Below are 18,502 nucleotides of genomic sequence, written 5' to 3'. Positions count from 1 at the left end.
AAGCCTAATAGGGCTCCCTGCATCAGCAGCGGCCAACGTGTCTCTTGCCAGCAGGAAATTCTGATGTCAACCTGCTCTTGGCACAAAACAGTGATTGCCCACGTAACCCACCAATACAAAGCTCCAGTGACAACTGTTATTTGTGCAAACAACAAACTCCGCACGGTCCTCATTAACTCAAAGCTCCAGATGAAGCTACTCATTTTGACTTAGGCACTGAGAAGGTAAACTCTTCACATGTACTAACCTGGTCCCTGATCTGACCTATGCTCCATTACGGTCGGCCTGAGTCTGTTACTTTGACCCAGTGCAGTGCATCCAGATACTCCTGAGTGGCAACTGGTGCTTTTTAGCGCCCTTTCACCTAGAACATAAAAAAATTCATAACTCCGGCTCTACCTGTTGAATTTTTGTTGTTTTGGTGTGATTTTATTTATTACCTCCTACTCTTTTTTCTTCAAAGGGGTTTGGAACATGTCCTATTTTGTATTTCATGTTATTACTATTTGAGTGCTGCATAAATACTTTACAAATATAAACTAGCAAAAGCCTGACTGCTTTGTGCCAAGCTACCAAATAGTTAAGCACCACTTTATTTATGGACTTTTATGGTTCCTCTGAAAAGGATTGTCTTTCTTATTTGAGTGGGGTTTCCACCCCTCTAACTAATAACCCAATTTCTTGCAATCACAGTGTAGCTATACTTAGGTCAGAGTTTCCATAGGAAGAACATTCTTTGTTTTGCTAATAAATTTGGTGCAGTTTGACAAATCTTCGGACCCCCCCCCCCCAAATAAAAAAAAACATCCACCTCAGCTATTTCCTGGACATTTTCAGGGTGATCCATTAAGGGGGATACAGGAAGGGGTCTAAAAACATTGATTTCCCATGCTGCTAAATTTCTTAGGTATTTTGGGAAGTGAAACAGAAAAGAATTCTGAACAAAAATATACCAAAGTTGGCAAAAACCTAAAACTTTACACAGGAATCGAGGGTATGGTTTATATCAGTTCAGTGTTTTTTGACAAGTTTGGTCTTAAAGAAGTGCTTGGATTGGTCACGAAGGGGTTAAAAAGAGAGATATCCGAAGTGCTGGTGTCCAGATATGCCACTTATAGGGAGCAAGTCAATCTTGATTGTCGGGGCACAAATGGAATTTTTTTTAGGGCAGCCATTACAGGTCTCAGGGACGTCGTTGGCTATCCACAACATAGGAAACATATTTTGGCAGTCTTTACAGAACTCAGGGACATGCAGCCTGATTCATGAAGTGAAATTGCGCCCGCAATCGCTGCGAAAACGCAAATGCGGGCGCAATTTCCGTAATCGGCATTCAACAACATAATAGCGAATTCGCAAACACATATTTGCGAATTCGCTAATATAATCGCAGAATCCCTGCCGCTGAGCATTAGCGATTCAGAAATAGCGACACACCACGGAATCTGCGAAAATAATAGCGAATTCGCAATAGAAAATCGCAATCGGCATTCAAGAAAAATCGCAATTTGCGAAAAACCCAAAAATCGCTATTTGCACGGCGCAAAATAAGGACAACTCAAAGCAGGTGGTAACCATGAAAGGCATAGAATTTTTTTTTCAAAAAACCGTTGTCCTATCACCAACAGGGCCAGGCCTGACCAATCACACATAAGGACATTCAGCAGCAGCATTAGGCTTTCCACAATGCCTGGGATGTACATGGTGGTGAGGCGGCGAAGGCTACAGCGAGCAGCACGGAGGAGACGCATGAGGCAGGCAAGGATTTACCGGCTGCGGGTCACCTTGCTGGGCCAAACCAGAGAACAGATTTATGCTAAATACAGGCTGAATGGGGAAATGATCACCTGGCTGATACAAGAACTCGACCCCATCATGCAGCACCCAACAAGGCAAAACAATTCTGTGCCCACACATGTGCAGGTATTGAGTAGCCTGCACCTCCTGGCCTCCGGAAGCTTCCAGGGGGTAGTAGCGGCCGCTGGGGGAATATCCCAGCCCACCATGTCACGCTGCCTCAACAGTTTTGTAGACGCCATGCTCACCCAGCTACACCGTCACATTAAATTCCCCGCCAGCCAACAGGAATTGGACATGACAAAGCTACAATTCTACAATGTAGCCCATTTTCCACATGTGCTCGGATGTATAGACTGTACCCACGTCGCCGTCTGCCCACCAGCTGGCATGGAGTATATGTTCCGCAACAGAAAGTGCTACCACTCCCTCAACATCCAGATGGTCTGCAATGCCAAGACATACATCACTGACATTGTCTCACGGTACCCAGGGAGTACCCATGACTCCTTCATTTTCCGGCACAGCGCACTCCACACACGGCTGGTCAGGGGAGAGTTTGGGGAAGGACACCTACTTGGTAAGTACACTTTGATTGAAATGTCACATTGCAAAGATGTAACAGCGCAGCACAGGCAATCACCATCTGCTCCTCTCATTCAGGTGACAGTGGCTACGCCCTCCGTGAATACCTCCTGACCCCATACCTCAACCCTGCTACACCCCAGCAACGGCGCTACAATATTGCTCACATACGGACAAGAAATTGCATAGAAAGGACATTTGGCCTGCTCAAGAGCAGGTTCCGCATACTGCACAAGACAGGTGGGGCCATGTATTACAGTCCTGCAAAGTGCTGCCGCATAGTGGCTGTCTGCGCAATACTACATAACATTGCAACCAAGCGCCGGATACCTGTTGACATCTCTGGCAGTGAATCTGAGGGGGACAACCGGCCACCTGCACATGCGCGCCATGCACAAGGGGAGACCCCAGCAGATGGGCACAGACGTCGCAACCACATCACAGTGAACAGTTTCTAGTACAACCACTGCCATCACCCCACTAATCAACAATGCATGCAAAATGTAATGATGACACAACGCTAATGTGTGTAGGAAAATAAATGTATTTGTTCAATTCACAAAAGTAAATATAAGGGTCTGTGCCAAAGGTCAAAATAAAAGTACATGTTCAAATCACAAAAGTAAAAATAAGGGTCTGTGCCAAAGGTCAAAATAAAAGTACATGTTCAAATCACAAAAGTAAATATAAGGGTCTGTGCCAAATTAGTCCCACAAACAGTATTACGCCATACTGCTGTGCTTGCCAGGCTTGACCTCAGCCTGTGCCAGTGGTGATTACAGTTCTCTAGGTGTGCCTAGAGCGTGCCCCTCCACAACGCCTCTGAGGGCCCTCCTCCTCCGGGGCGTCAGGCAATGGGGGGGTCCTGGTGCTGCGGGTGGGTAGTGGGGCCTGTGAGGCTGATTGCGAGCTCAGGCTGGACGCCCCCTCACTCGCATCATCACCCCCCACAACAGATGGAATAGGTGGAGGGTGAAGAGCCACGACAGCCATGGTGAGGGTCTCCAGCACCCTCGTCATGTCCACACTGCACTGGATGACAGTGTGCTGCTGTGTGAGACAGCGCCGCGCCAATAGGGATGTGGCATTTGCCGACACATAGCTTGCCCTGCTGTAGGTGCCAAGCTGGGTCAACAGTTGGCGGTGGTGCCGGCGTTGGCCACCGTACATTCTATTCATGGCACGGGTGTTGGCCTCCACGGCTGCAGCAATGCGGGCCATTCCATTGCCCACACCGGCCAGGTCGGCCCTCATGCCTTCAATCTGGGTAGCAACACATGCCACGTTGCGGCCAATGTTGCATAGTTGGAGGTGAATTGCCCCCTGCTGCCGTGCCTGGCGCTGGTGTATGTGCAGCATCCGTCGCTCGATGCTGAGCCGCGCCTGTCCATCACCATTGGCCCACCTGGTAGCAGCTGCGGAGCGCTGGCGTGACCTGCCACGCCTGCCCTGCTGGCCGGATTGTGAGGCTGGGGGCTGACTGGACAGTGGCGCAGCCCCGGATGTTGAGGTGCCAGCTGCTGGGGGTGAGGCCACCGGTGTTGCAGGTGTGCTCGTCGCTGGGGGTGTGCCTGCTGGTGTGGCTGTGGCAGTCGCTGCGGGGGCCACAGGAGTGACTGACCTGGCTGCAGCTCTGGGAGGAGCAGCGGTGGCAGGGAGCACAATGGGGGCTGCGATGGCAGCAGATGAGGGCGCTGCAGCAGTTGCAGGTGGGACGCTGCTGGTGGTAGTTGCTGGTGGTACAGTTGATGCGGTAGGGGCTGGTGCCTGGGTAGGTGTTGGCAACTCCAGGACGCTGTCGTCGATCACCAGCCTGTCACTGTCACTGGTATCTCCACCTGTGGGGGTAAGTGGAGGACCATTAGTTGTATGCATCTGGCAGACGTGCAGTTGCTACATGCATGCTGGGTGACATTCCCTGACTGGCAGTGGCTTTGTGTGCATTGGGACCTGACTACATCTCCCACAATGGCTGCATTGTGGTACTACTACATTGTGGCCAGACTACATCTCCCACAATGCTTCAGGACAATCCTTGATGTGCAACAATTACATGCCTATGGGACATTGGGGGGGCCTATTAGGTCATGGACATCCATAGGGGGCAGGGTCGCAGTCGCATGCCACTTACCTTGGGTGTCTTGTGTGGGGGCGGATGAGTCCAGTGCAGTGAAACCCACAACGGCCTCCCTCTCGAGGGTGTTTTCGACCTGGTCCTCCAGGGCGGTGTTCGGTGGTACCGTCGGACCTCCTCCTCCTGTGCCCGAGGACTCCCCAAGGCGCGCCGCCACCCTCTCCTTGGCACGGCCTCGGAGGTCGTACCACCGCTTCTTACGTTCTTCCAGGGACCTGGCCGCCACTCCCACCGAGTTTACTGCAGAGGCTATCCCCTGCCAAATGCGCCTCTTCTCCATTTCTGGGACCCTCCTGGAATTGGCACCGAACAGTTGGTCGTGGTTAGCCACAACTCCCTCGATGAGGTGCTCCAGCTCCTGCTCGCTGAATTTGAGCTTTCGCTTCCTCCCAGCCGAGCTGCTGGTCCCTGGTGCAGCTTCCTCAGCCATGGTATGGGTTGTGGCTCTGTGGATCACTCTGCTAGCCAAGATGTGCAGCAGCTCTTCTCTCTGCTCCCTGTCTCTCTGCCTCAATCTGCAGAATGGTGCTCGGAACCGGCAGCTTCCTGGTTGTGATGTCATCACTGGGCTCGAAATGCGACTTCCCGTTTTCCCGATCTCGCGAGTTTGCGATCTCGCAAATAGCGATATCGCTAATAGCGATATCACTATTTGCGAGATCGCAGTCCAGCCACGGGTAGGCCGAAATAGCGATTAATCTGCGATTAATCGCAATTTCGATCGGATCGCTATCGGATTTTCGCTTTTTTTTATCGCAATTCTTCATGAATTCGGATTTGCGATTTCTGAATAGCGATTCGCTATTTTTCGCTATTTCAGAATCGCAAATGCCGATTTTCATGAATATGGCGGATGGTCCCCATTAAAATACATTGTAATGAATTCGAGGATTATAGGGTCACAAAAAGAAGCACAAATAAAGGATGATAACAGGCATTAGTCACAATATAAATCATTTGCTAGTGACACCATAATCATTTTAGGAATTTTGTTGTATTCTAAAGTGATTTTGTTTTGTGAAAAATGCTGATCCTCTGCTGTTATTTGTTGAACCATGTTTGAATGAAAACTGATTTCTCTCAAGATTCTGTCATAGAGGTTATGCAAGGAGCACCAGAAGTGAAAATGAGAGCATATTTTCAATAACCTTACACTATCTTCCTCAGCCATGTGAGAATAATATCTGATATTCTGAATAAAACATATACTTTCAACAGCAGCAAAAGCCTGCTAGATGATTCCCCAATGTTCTACTGCAGCTTTTCACAGTATTCTAATGAACAACTAGAAAGGCTCCTCCATTGCCATAGATCAAGCATTAATGTATATAATACACAAGAAATCCATGAATGGAATGCCCAAATGTCACAGTGTGGCACTTTAATAAACAGCAAGAAAGCTGAGAATCATTGCAACTTATTTCTTGCAGCTGCAATAAGTAGAAGACTGCTTGAATATTAAATGGCAGCACATGGAGAACTGTGTAGCATCACCTAAGTTTATAAAAAGAAAATTGTTTTTTTTGGTAATGATGATCAGCATGCATGGTGCACTGATGTCATTTCTACAAAAAGTGAAAGTAAAAAAAGCGAATTGACTCCTTTTTTTGTTCCACTGCACCGGTGCTCAGGGGCATATGTTGGCACCCTATGCCATATTATACTTAGATGATGCTTCATTGGAAAGGGAATAATCTTCCCTTTTCAGTGGTATCCCTTCCTTATAGTTCCCTTCTTGGGGATCACTGCAGTAGGGTAATTTACAAGCAGGGATCCACTCACTAGACACCAGGGATTTGCTTTTGGTGGTCGAGTGCCCCTGCTTTCAATAGGATAGTGCTTTCCTCTGCCCTTTGGGTGCAACAGTCTTTCTGCCCCCTGGGGACCTTGTAGAAGTACCTACCTACAATCTGCTCCCGGGAAGGGGCTGAAAGACCACTTGACCTCAGGACCCATGGCCCACCCTGGCATAGGGCCATGCACTGAACCCCAAAGTAGCAATTCAGTGTTTCTTCCTCTAATTTCCACCCCAGGCAGAGAATTCTACTAAATACCATGGAAAATATAGTACTTAAAAAAAAAACAAGAGGGTGGTCCACCCTGGCACAGGGCCCTGCTCCCACTGTAAAGCTGTAGTATAGTCTTTCTGCGTCCAAGGTAGGGAAATTGTGGGTTTCGCCCCCAATCTACCCCTTGGGGTAGAAATCTGGCTAGCCACCAGGAAAAATAACTTTAGTATAAAAGAAAGAGCAGGGTGACCCACCCTGGCACAGGACAATGCCCTGACCCCGAAAAGGCCAATACAGTCTTTCTGCCCCCGCCCTGATTGTAGATCAGGGGTTTGCCCCTATTCTGCCCCCTGGGCTGCTGAAAATCCTAAAGAGTTTTTTTTGTCCAGAAATTAAAGGGGTGGATGGAACACCATGGCATAGGGCATTCCCACACCCAAAGATCCCCCGAGTGAGGGCTCTCCCATTGACCCTGGTTTACTCCATTACTGTTAGAAGCACTAGACCCAGCCACATAAATAGGGTAGTGTTTGTCTTGGAACAAGTGAGGGAACAATGGGTTTGTTAAGTTTGTGTACATGCCAGCTGAGCTAGGGCCCAAAGTCCACTGCCATACACATTTATAAAAATGGCTGGTTGGGGTTGGAAACATTTAGCGGCATATTTACAATGAAGTGACAGATCCCAGCCATAGTCTCCTTGGCTTAACGCCGCACTCCGCCACTTCAGGAACGCAGGGCGGCACCATATATACAATAATATAGTGCAGCCTTGCATTTCCCCCTGAGCTGGCGCTAAATTTAGCCAACTAGTGTCAACACAGGCACCCTTGCACATTAGTGCAAAGGTCCCCAACGACCTAAAGAACTACCAATGCATCTTGCTCACCCCCCTGTGCAGCCAAAGTGGCAGAAAAGACAGTCAAGAGAGAACTAGCATGATTCATTGAAAAGAACGCCATCCTCGACCCATCCCAATCCAGATTCCAAAGCAACCACAGCACCGGAACTGCCCTACTAGCTGCCACAGAAGACATCTGCACAATCCTGGACCAGGGTCACTCCTCAGCACTCATCCCACTCAACCTATCAGCGGTCTTAAACACCGTCTCCCACCTCACACTAGTCGCCAGACTACACGACGTCGGCATACAGGGAACAGCCCTGGAATGGATCTGATCATTTCTTACCGGAATAAGCCAAAGAATCAGACTGCCACCCTTCCTGTCCGCTAGACTCCACCTCCCCTGTGAACACCACCGGAGCCATCCGCCTGACCTCCTGGTCCAACATCAATGACAACGAGACACACAAGGTCATGAGCTCCATTCTCTCAGGATCTCCGTCAGACCCGTGCCCATACCCCGTATTCAACAAAGCAGACGCAGCCATCGCACCCCTACTATGGAAGGTCATCAACATCTCCTTCAAAACAGCGACATTCCTGGAAAGCTGGAAGCACGCCGAATTCAACGCCCTCCTCAAGAAGCCCAAGGCAGACCCCAAGGACCTCAAGAACTTCCAGCCCATCTCCCTACTCCAGTTCCCGGCAAAAGTAATCGAGAAAATCGTCAACAGGCAATTGGCCCGCCACCTGGAAGACATCAACATCTTGAACCCGTCCCAGTCCGGATTCATACAAAACCACAGCACCGAAACAGCCCTCATCGCTGCCACAGACGACACCCGGTGCCAATTAGACAACGGCAAAACATCAGCCCTCATCCTCCTGGAACTGTCGGCCGCCTTTTTACACGGTCTGCCATCGCACTCTAAAGACACGCCTCCTACAAGCCGGAATCCAAGAGAAGGCCCTTGACTGGACCACGTCCTTCCTCTCCGGCAGAACCCAGATTGTCCGCCTCCCACCCTTCCGATCCGAAGCCACCAACATCATCTGTGGCGTCCCCCAGGGCTCATCCCTCAGCCCAACGATGTTCAACATCTACATGGCCCCCCTCGCACAAGTGGCCCACCATCACGGCCTCAACATCATCTCCTATGCCGACGACACCCAGATCATCCTCTCCCTCACCAAGGACCCACACACCGCCAAAACCAACCTCCACGAGGGAATGAAGGCCGTCGCCGACTGGATGAGCAACCGTCTGAAGCTAAACTCGGACAAGACGGAGGTACTCATCCTTGGACCCACCCCCTCAGCCTGGGACGACTCCTGGTGGCCGACTGCTCTGAGAACAGCACCAACACCCACCGACCATGCACGAAACCTAGGATTCATCCTCAACTCCTCCCTCTCCATGGCTAAGCAGGTCAACGCCGTCTCCTCCTCCTTCTACAACACCCTCCACATGCTCCGCAGGATCTACAAGTGGATCCTGACCGAAACAAGAAGAACGGTGACACAGGACCTCATCAGCAGCAAACTGGACTATGGCAATGCACTCTACAAAGGAATCCAAGCCAAACACCTACAACGACTACAACGCATCCAAAACGCCTCCGCCCGACTGATCGTCAACGTCCGCTGCCGCAGCCACATCACTCCATACCTGAGAGACCTACACTGGCTCCCTGTCGACAAGAGGATCACCTTAAAGCTCCTCACCCATGCACACAAAGCACTCCACAACACCAGACCATCCTACCTTAACAGCAGACTCAGCTTCTACACCCCCACCCGCCAGATCCGCCCTGCCAGCCTCGCCCTTGCAGCTGTCCCCCGCATCCAACGAGTGACCTCTGGCGGCAGATCTTTCTCCTACCTCGCCGCTAAGACCTGGATCACCCTCCCTACCCACATACGGCAGACCCAAGACCTACTCGCCTTCAGAAGACTCCTCAAGACCTGGCTCTTCAAGCAGTAGAAGCACCCCCCCTCACCTCAGTGCCTTGAGACCCTCACAGGTAAGTAGCGCGCTCTACAAGTACTCTGATTGAATGATTGATTGATTGATTGATCAACTGAGGTGTCCCACAGCCACCTAAGGAACAACCAGAGTGCTATTTTTAAAATTGTATTTCTCTTAACTCACCTGTACTGAAAATCCACAGGTACTTCTAACCTTCCACTTTGCTTCCTAGGGGCCCGGTCGGGGCTGGCTGGCAGCTGATTCCACGCTAGGCTCCCAGCGCTAGTGGCCGCCATCTTAGGTTGGGCAGGTTCGCCCAACCCCACCCACGCCACTCCCCCCACGCTGCTCCTCCATTTAAACGCCCCCCATGTGTCAGCGCAGCGGACGAGCGCAGCGGGTGCGCCGTAGGCGCGCCGGAGTCACGCCAGAGTCCAGCCCGTCTGCGCCCGTCCGCGGCAGGCCGGGGCAAGGGGCACCCCCCTATGTCCACTTGTTGACATACTCTCCCTCCGACCTCCTGTCCCTTTGGACGCCGCTTGGTACCATCAGCCCATATACTTCCAGCTTGTGGCAACATTTGCGCCTCTCTTCTAGCCCTCCATCTACCGCTCCCACTGCTATATCAAGTCTCACCTATTTGTCCCATGCCACTTCCTCTGCTCTTCCCCCACACCCCGTCCCTCACAAGCCCACCTTCAACATCACTGCTGCGCTCCTCAACACCAGATCTGTAGTTAGCCATCAGTATGAGCTTTATGACTACCTTGATACCCACAATCCTAATCTTCTGTTTATAACAGAGACTTGGCTTAAGGCAGACTCCCTGCCCAACGTCTTAGCAGCACTCCCTCCCTCACATTCCATCGTTCGAGCAGATCGACCGGAGGGCAGAAGAGGCGGCGGAGTGGCCCTTATTGCTCATACCGACCTTCACTTCCAGATTCTCCCCTGTCCCCCCATCCCCGCAGTTGACTGCCTGATTATTCGCTCTACTTCCCATGCCACTCCCCTAACCGCTGTTCTTATCTACCGCCCCCCCAACCCCACGCCCACCTTTGTTTCTTGCCTCCAGGACATCCTTGCAACCCTGGTCATCAATAACTCGTCTGTACTGGTCCTGGGTGACCTCAACTTCTGGCCCAACGACCCGGCCGAAAGCTCTCAATCTAAGGAGTTCACCGATCTAATGACCAGCCTCAACTTTACCTCCCATGTTCACAGTTCCACCCATGTGCATGGCCACTCTCTCGACCAGGTTTGGACCCTGAACATCCCCACCTCCTCTCCTGCTATATCCCCCTGCCCTTGGTCAGACCACTTTTTAATTTCCTTTTCCCTTGCCTTAGCCCCAGTGGCTAAACCTTCCCTCCCCAAGAACACCTGGGTTAGGAAATGGGGCAAGGCAGACATGCCTTCCTTCCACTCATCCCTAGTTAACGCCTGTCCCGATCTCTCCGGCCTCGCCGCCCCGGATCAGTTGGCCATGATCGATGGGTGGCTAACCCGTGCTGGCGAAGACTTTGCCCCCTTGAGGCGGATCACGGTTAAGCGAGCTCACGCCGCTAACCGTTGGTTCACCCCTGACCTCAAGGCAATGAAACTGGCCGCTCGCAGAGCAGAGCGCGTATGGAGAAGAGAATACTGCCCCTTGGAAAAAACCATCTACCTCTCCGTGCTTAAGACATATAAGCAGGGTATCCTGGATGCTAAGACCCTGTTCTATTCCAACAGGATATTGGCAGCGGAATCTCAAACCAAGGAGATTTTTGCCACAGTTCACGAACTCGCTTCGTCCAATAGAGCTGCGGCTTCCATTCTCCCCTCCCAACCGCTTTGCGACTCACTCAACGATTTCTTCGTTGACAAGGTCGCAAAGATCAAAGCCAACATTCCCCTCCCTTCCTCCACTTTTACCAACCCTTCCCCGCCCGCTATCACGTCTAAACTCACTTCCATTCCCCCCTTAACCAAGGCCACGCTCTTCCCCCTGCTTCATAAGGTAAAGTCAGGCTCCCCCCTTGACTTTGCCCCTGCTTACATTTTAAGAGAAATCTTCCTAAACTGCCCCACCCCCCCCCTCACACTTTTGAACGACTCGCTCAGCAACGGAGCGGTCCCCACTGCTCACAAATTCGCGGCCATCATCCCCATTCTAAAAAAACCTGGTGCAGATCCCTCTTCCCCTTCCAACTATCGTCCCATTTCCCTCCTGCCTTACTTGGGTAAAGTTCTAGAAGCCCACGTGACCAGCACCCTGAGCGCCTATGTGGAAGCCAACCACTGCCTCTCTACCAGGCAGGCGGGCTTCCGCCCCCTCCACTCCACCGAGAGGGTGGTGACCTCAGTGATGGACAGCCTACGCGAGGGCATTGACACTAACTGTCAGCAGGCCCTCATCCTTTTAGATCTGTCCGCCGCTTTTGACACGGTGGATCATTCCACTCTTCTCACCCGTGTCACGGCGGCGGGCATCGAGGGCCTGGCCCTCGCCTGGCTTGAGTCCTTCCTGAGCGACAGGGCTCAGGCGGTTCATCTAGCTGGCTTCACCGCTGCTCCTCGCAGGGTTGCTTGTGGAGTCCCCCAAGGTTCCTCACTTTCCCCCCTTTTGTTTAATTTATACATCTACCCTCTAATTTTTATGTTACAGCAGCTCGAGGTCACGGTGTTTAATTACGCCGATGACCTCCAGCTAATTTTCAACCTTTCCCATTCCCCTTCCTCCTCCCTGAACGTCCAGTCCGTCATGTTGTTCATCCAGGACTGGATGAACTGCAACCACCTCAAACTCAATCCAGACAAGACGGAGTTAGTCTTGACCGGAGGTGGTTGCAGTCCCTGGTCCCCCTCCCACTGGCCTTCCTCACTTGGTGTCCCTCCGCTTCCTGTTCCCAAGGTCAAAACCCTTGGCATTCTTCTCAATTCTTCACTTTCCGTTCACTCACAGGTTTCCTCAGTTGTTTCCTCCTGTTTTTTTTCCCTTAGAACTATTAGGAAGATCTCTCGCTTTTTCTCTCTGCCTGCGTTAAAAGTCATAGTGATGGCCATGGTGCTCTCGCGCCTTGATTATGGTAATATCATCCACAATGGCGCCCCAGCCTACGCCATTCGCCGTTTGCAGCTAGTGCAGAACCAGGCTGCCCGCCTGATCCACGGCCTGCCTAAATTCCATCGGGTTACCCCCCTAATGCAGGCACTGCATTGGCTGCCGGTGAAAGAGCGTGCCCTGTTCAAACTCGGCTGTACCACATTCCAGGCCAAAATGGGCACCGCCCCGGAGTTCATCTGCTCCGCCATCAAACCCTACTCACCTGGCAGAGAGCTCCGCTCCTCTCATCAGGCCCTGCTAACCATCCCCCGTTTCCGTAAGAAAAAGGCCGGAGGAACAAAATTTGCAGTTCTCGCTCCTGCGTTCTGGAACTCCCTCCCGACTGAACTTCGACTGACTTCCTCCTACATAGAGTTCCGGAAGGGTCTTAAAACTCTGCTCTTTGCCCAAGCCTACAAGGTCTGATCCCCTCCGCTCCTGCCATCCCCCTCGCAATCTTAAAGCGCCAAGAAACCGCTTGGTAGTAGAGCGCTATATAAATGTTTTTAAATTCAAATTCAAATTCTAACATTCTTTAGTTAGGACAAACGTGTTGTGCACTTGAAGTCATCTTGATGGAATGAAATCTGTAAAATGTAAAGCATTTCCTTTAGACTATAACCGAAAGATAAAATGAGGACACATTTTCTATTAGATCTCAAATATCTACCTCATCCATTCAGTAAAACATTCTAACATGCAGACTGAAATATACTTTCAACACCAGCAACAGCATGTCAGCGAACTCCCTTGTGATCAAAATGCAGCTTCCCACAGGGAAACAACATTTACCACGTCGTCATTACTAAGCATTACCATTACCACACAATCCTTACCATGCACTGCCTTTACCAAGCATTATTTTTTACCACACAAGTCTTTACCATGCATATGCCTTTACTAAGCTTTCCCTTACACTGAAAATATATGCATATATCAGGTAAGTGAAAAACCATTTTTATATATAGAGATAGGGTTTTGGGTGGTTGGGGTGTTTTTAGGGTTTATGGGTGGGTAAGGGCATTGGGTGGCAACGTTATAGTTTGGGTTGAGGCGTAATTGAGTTTAGAGGTTGTTGCCAATACAGTTTTATATATATACATGTATATTGGGGTGTGTTTGGATATTTTACATGCTGCCAGTGGCATGTTGAAGAGGCCCCATTCCACTAAATGGCTGAGAGCTTCGCTGGATCAGCTTCGCTGTTGTTTTGTTTAACCAAGGGATTGGTTGCTCCGGCCCACCTCGAAGTGCAGATGAAAGGAAGGGCTGCTGCCAGGAGCAGCTTATGACTCCACAAGGAGCTGGGAATCATTGTATCCCAACTCACAGCCCGGCAGGAATCCACATGAGGGGCTTGAATGGTAAGGGGACCCGGGAAGCCTATTGACATTATTTCCAACACAGGGCCATCCACCTTTACAATTCTCACCTTTATCCTGGTGACATGGACACAAACTTTGTCTTCCCCACGGACAGCCTATGCAGACCAAGTGAATCCTGGGACTTGTGGTTAAGCTCCGAAACTACAGAGGGCGTGCATAAAGGTGACCGTTGGGCAGAGCTCTCAAACCAATGGGAGCATGGCAGGACAATCAAAGGTGTGGGTTGAGTAGGGCCATGAATGCTGAGGCATTTGAAGAAGGCGGTGAACACCGAAATGCATAATGCCTTACCGTCCTATTAAAAGGCTTCAAATTTGAACTCCCCGAGTGGCCTCTTACCTTTCGTGACTGGGGGGGTGTTTTGTATATACATATATGGTCCAGTTTAACGCTCCAGCCAGAACATGTAGGTGTCTGTCACTTTGCAAGTTGGGCTTGTAAAACAAATAAAAAGTTAATAAATTTTTCTATAGAGATCCATGCTGGAATGTGCCATTTTTTCAGCTTTTTTGTTCGTACCTGGGAACTGACATTGGTGGAAATAAGGAATTAGTGCAAAGAACGTGTAATAAATATATATATATAAATATATATTTGTGATCTGCTGTGCTAATAAAATTTGAATATATGAGGAGTGGCGTTCTGTTTCTGCAAAAACAGCGGAAGAATTGTCATATATATATATATATATACTACTGGTTGTCGCCAGTAGGTAGTTATAGTAAGAACCAAAGTTTCTGTAGGAAAAGAGGTTTTTGTTTTGCCAATAACTTTGGCGCTGCTTGACGAATGTTGATGAAATCTTTAAAAAAGTCCCCTTTTTGGTTCATCTGCTGTTGAAAGTTTGGGGGTGATCCGTTAAGTGGGGGTGAGGAAAAAAAGGGGGGGTCACAAAATATACTTAAACATATATGAATAACATATAAAATCATAAGTGATTTAACCAATTTTGTTAATTTACAGAGTCATTGACTGAAGTGCTATCTCTTGTGAAAGGAGCACAATTGGAACGCAGTAGAGCTAAGATATCAAACCTTTTACTTTTTATATTTTATTCATATATTTTTTACGTTATTTTCTAATGTTTTCCTTCTGTCTTACAGGTCTTCTTTTGTGAACTAGATTAAAATGTAGTGTCATAACAAACTAGGCCCAATGGGACATGATACATAGTTCTGTAAATTTGTGCCAAAACATTTAACAAACCACACTAATTGATTCTTAACCTACCGTCGATTTATTTAGACTATCACAGTATGAGGTATATTAACTCTTACTGGCACTATGCGCACTGGCAACTTAATGATATTGAGTTTGTGACTAATATTATTTCGATACCTCGTCAAAATATTTCAATCAATGCACATGCAATAAGTATTGTTTCTTTAAATATTTATATTTGTGACAAAGGCTGTGTTAAGCAGTTTAATCTGCAAGATTGCAGAAGCTACGTGCATACATGTTTATGCATAGGCCCAATGGGGCATGACCCATAAATAGTACTTATCAACTGAAGAGCACTTCGGCTCCCTTGAGTTAACTATATGTATTAGTACATTCCAATATGGCCGCTGTGTTAAATTAAGCATATTGTCCACTTTCATTGTCTACGCCAGACAATATAATGTCAGTGTTTTCTGTACGCGGGCATCGTGATAAAGACTTTTAAAGCTGAACTGCGTCTGATGCTGCACTTGTGTGATCTGCTCTGCTAATAAAATTTGAATATACACTACGAAGAGTGCTAGTCTGTTTCTGCCAAAATGATGGCAGAATTGTCATATATATATATATATATATATATATATATATATATATATATATATATATATGCCACGAACTTCGCCAAGTCCCCTAAGTGAAACTCACAAGGAAATAACGAAACCGGACCCTCACGGATATTTTGCAAGCTTGTTAAATTTTATTCCATCCTTTGTGCACAGAACACGCCGCCATGACGCGTTTCGGGACCTCCGCCCCTTGATCACATATATATATATATATTTATATTTCCTCTCAAATGCCCTGAGCTATTACAGAGGTCACATATAAGCTCAGGGCATTTGAGATGAAGAATATATATATATGTATATATATATATATATATATATATATATATATATATATATATATATATATATGTATTACCTAGTAGGTATATATAGTTAGGATTTTTTCTCTATGGAACTTTTGAAAATTCTATGTCTAATAACTTTGGCATTTGTGGACGGAATGGGCTGACATTTTCAGGGAAATGGCACACTTTGTTTCCTATCAGCCCCTGAAAATTTGGGGGGGTTTCGTCAAGGGGGGGGCGAGAAAAAAGGGGGATCCCAAAACGCGTTTTTCCCATTCATTTTTCCATAGGGCGTTTGGCCTCACTTTTAGCTCGAACGGCTGAATGGATTTGCACGAAACTTGGCAAAATTGTAGGGACTGTTAGCCTGATGTGCCTTTGCTGGGTCTCAATATATGTGCTCCAGTGGATTTTGAGAAATTAACGTTTAAAAAAACAGATATATCTGTGACAGCGTCCTGGATAGCGAACTAGTTCGCGTACTTTTCGCGTAACGGAGCTTTGCGAAGCGAAGCTGATTGGCTCTCCGGTGTCTGTAAACATTCTAAACAGTCCGGAGCGGCCGCCATCTTGTCTCTCGGTAGGATCGAGAGACAAGAGTTGGTGAAAAACGAAGGGGGAAATGAAGGAAAGGGGGCAAGGTAGACCCCTCCTGACCCCCTAGGATTGATGAGGGGGATATTAAAGTGCCCCGCGGGGCAAAAAATAAAAAATAAAAAATAAATGTTTTTTTCGTGGAGTGCGCCCGGTACGCGTACCCAAAAGCGGTCTGGGGAGCATACTATAAGGAAACAAGAATGATTGACTTTTAACTTATTGTATGTTTATCAATTGTTCGTTTTGTTGGGTTTTTTTGTTGTTTTTTTATTTTTGTAGCTACATGTACGTACCAATGCAGAGTCTATAAATTAATAAACGCCGTCTCCTTTGTAGATATCTTGCTTGTTGTTAAAGAAGTTATTGTGGTATATGGAATTCATACCATAGTCTGTCTGGAGAGCCAAAACAACATGGAGGCAGGAGATGATAAAGAGATGTTAAATACACATTGGGGATTATATAGTGGGACAAAGGAAGTAACTATGAACAAAGTTACTATGTAACACCAAAAAGTTGCACAGTATATTTAAAGCCTGACTTCACGTTATAATCAATTTGCTACTAGTTTTCAATATACATATAAAAATAAATAATGTGTCAAACATATTTTGAATTAAGAAATATAAATTTATTTGGCAGATTGTTTTTCAAAATTTAAAAGAAAATCTAAAAAATCATGATCATTTTTTTCTTCATTTTTCAGTAGAAAATCTACTGCATCTACACATTGCACAAGTTCATTGTTTATTGTATCGTCGTAGAAATCCTGGTCAACTTTCGTCTCCTTTTGTTTTTCTGTTTCAGTTTTCAAGTTGTTTTCTTGTCCTTCCATTTTGAATTCTGAAAAATTAATTTTTAAAAAATATATCAGTACAGATAGGGCACTGTTGGGTTTCAGTACAGACAGGCAGTTTGGTTATTTAAACAGTGTTTTTTTCTTTCGGCAGTGTATGGTATCAAATTGGAAGTAGAAATATGAAGAAAATTATCAAATAAACTCTTAGACTCTGAGTCTTAACTCTGAATTATACTAGAGAAGTCTAACTCTATCCTTAATTCAGGGCCGGCGCTAGGCATGGGCAGCGTGGGCTGCCGTTCAGGACCTCGCACTTAGCCCACCAGCATGGTGCCTCGCACTGGTGATGTGTCCTTTTATTTTCCTTGAGATCTATCACAAAGAAAGGTGTCGCCTGCAATTAAAGTCTATTGCAGGGGGCCCCCTCCTTGGGCCTCTCATGGATGGTATCAGGAGGTATAGGGGAGGGAGAAGGAGACGCTCCCTCAATTGCAAGGAGACCATTCACAGACACTGTGGGGGGCCCTTTGTCCAGCATTTTGGCACACCCTCAGTTTTAACTTTTAGACCACAATCAATTCTCACACCTATGAAGGTGTGAGAAATGCGTGTGGATTAAAAGTTAAAACTGTGGGGCGTCAAAATGCTGGATAATGGGGCCCCCACAGTGTCTGTGAATGTTCTCCTTGCAAGTGGCCACTTATGTAATTTGGAGGGGGCCTCGCGCACGTTCCATTTTAGCCCAGGGCCTCGCAAATCCTTGGACTGGCCCTGCCATAACTAAAACAGAGAAGTCTATTTTATTCTATAAGTATTACAGAGTGATAGAATATAACTGTCTGAAAATGTTTTTCTAATTAGCTTTCAGTACAGAACATACTTCAGTTTTATAAATAATATCTTACCTTTTAAATATAACTTGAAGTTATCAGTTGATTTTTAGTTGTTCTGCACTTCACGAAGTAGTAGTCAAAATGGCTGTGTTTCTCTCTCTTTGTTTATATATATTCAGGTACATAACCAATCAAATGTCATGATATAATAGTAGAAATTGAAAGTAATATTTTAATTGGTTGTCATTTCCAACACTTCCGATATGTTTTGTGAAGTAATTTACCTCAGGGATTTTAGAGAGTTCTACATGGTAAATGGCTAAATGGTATTCCAACGAAATTTGTGAAAATGGTAGGGATTGGTATGTAGTAAGAGCTACTGTGTA

The sequence above is a fragment of the Lissotriton vulgaris genome, chromosome 8, assembly GCF_964263255.1.
Source record: "Lissotriton vulgaris chromosome 8, aLisVul1.2, whole genome shotgun sequence".
Lineage (NCBI taxonomy): Eukaryota > Metazoa > Chordata > Amphibia > Caudata > Salamandridae > Lissotriton > Lissotriton vulgaris.
Note: the sequence above shows the minus strand (reverse complement) of the source record.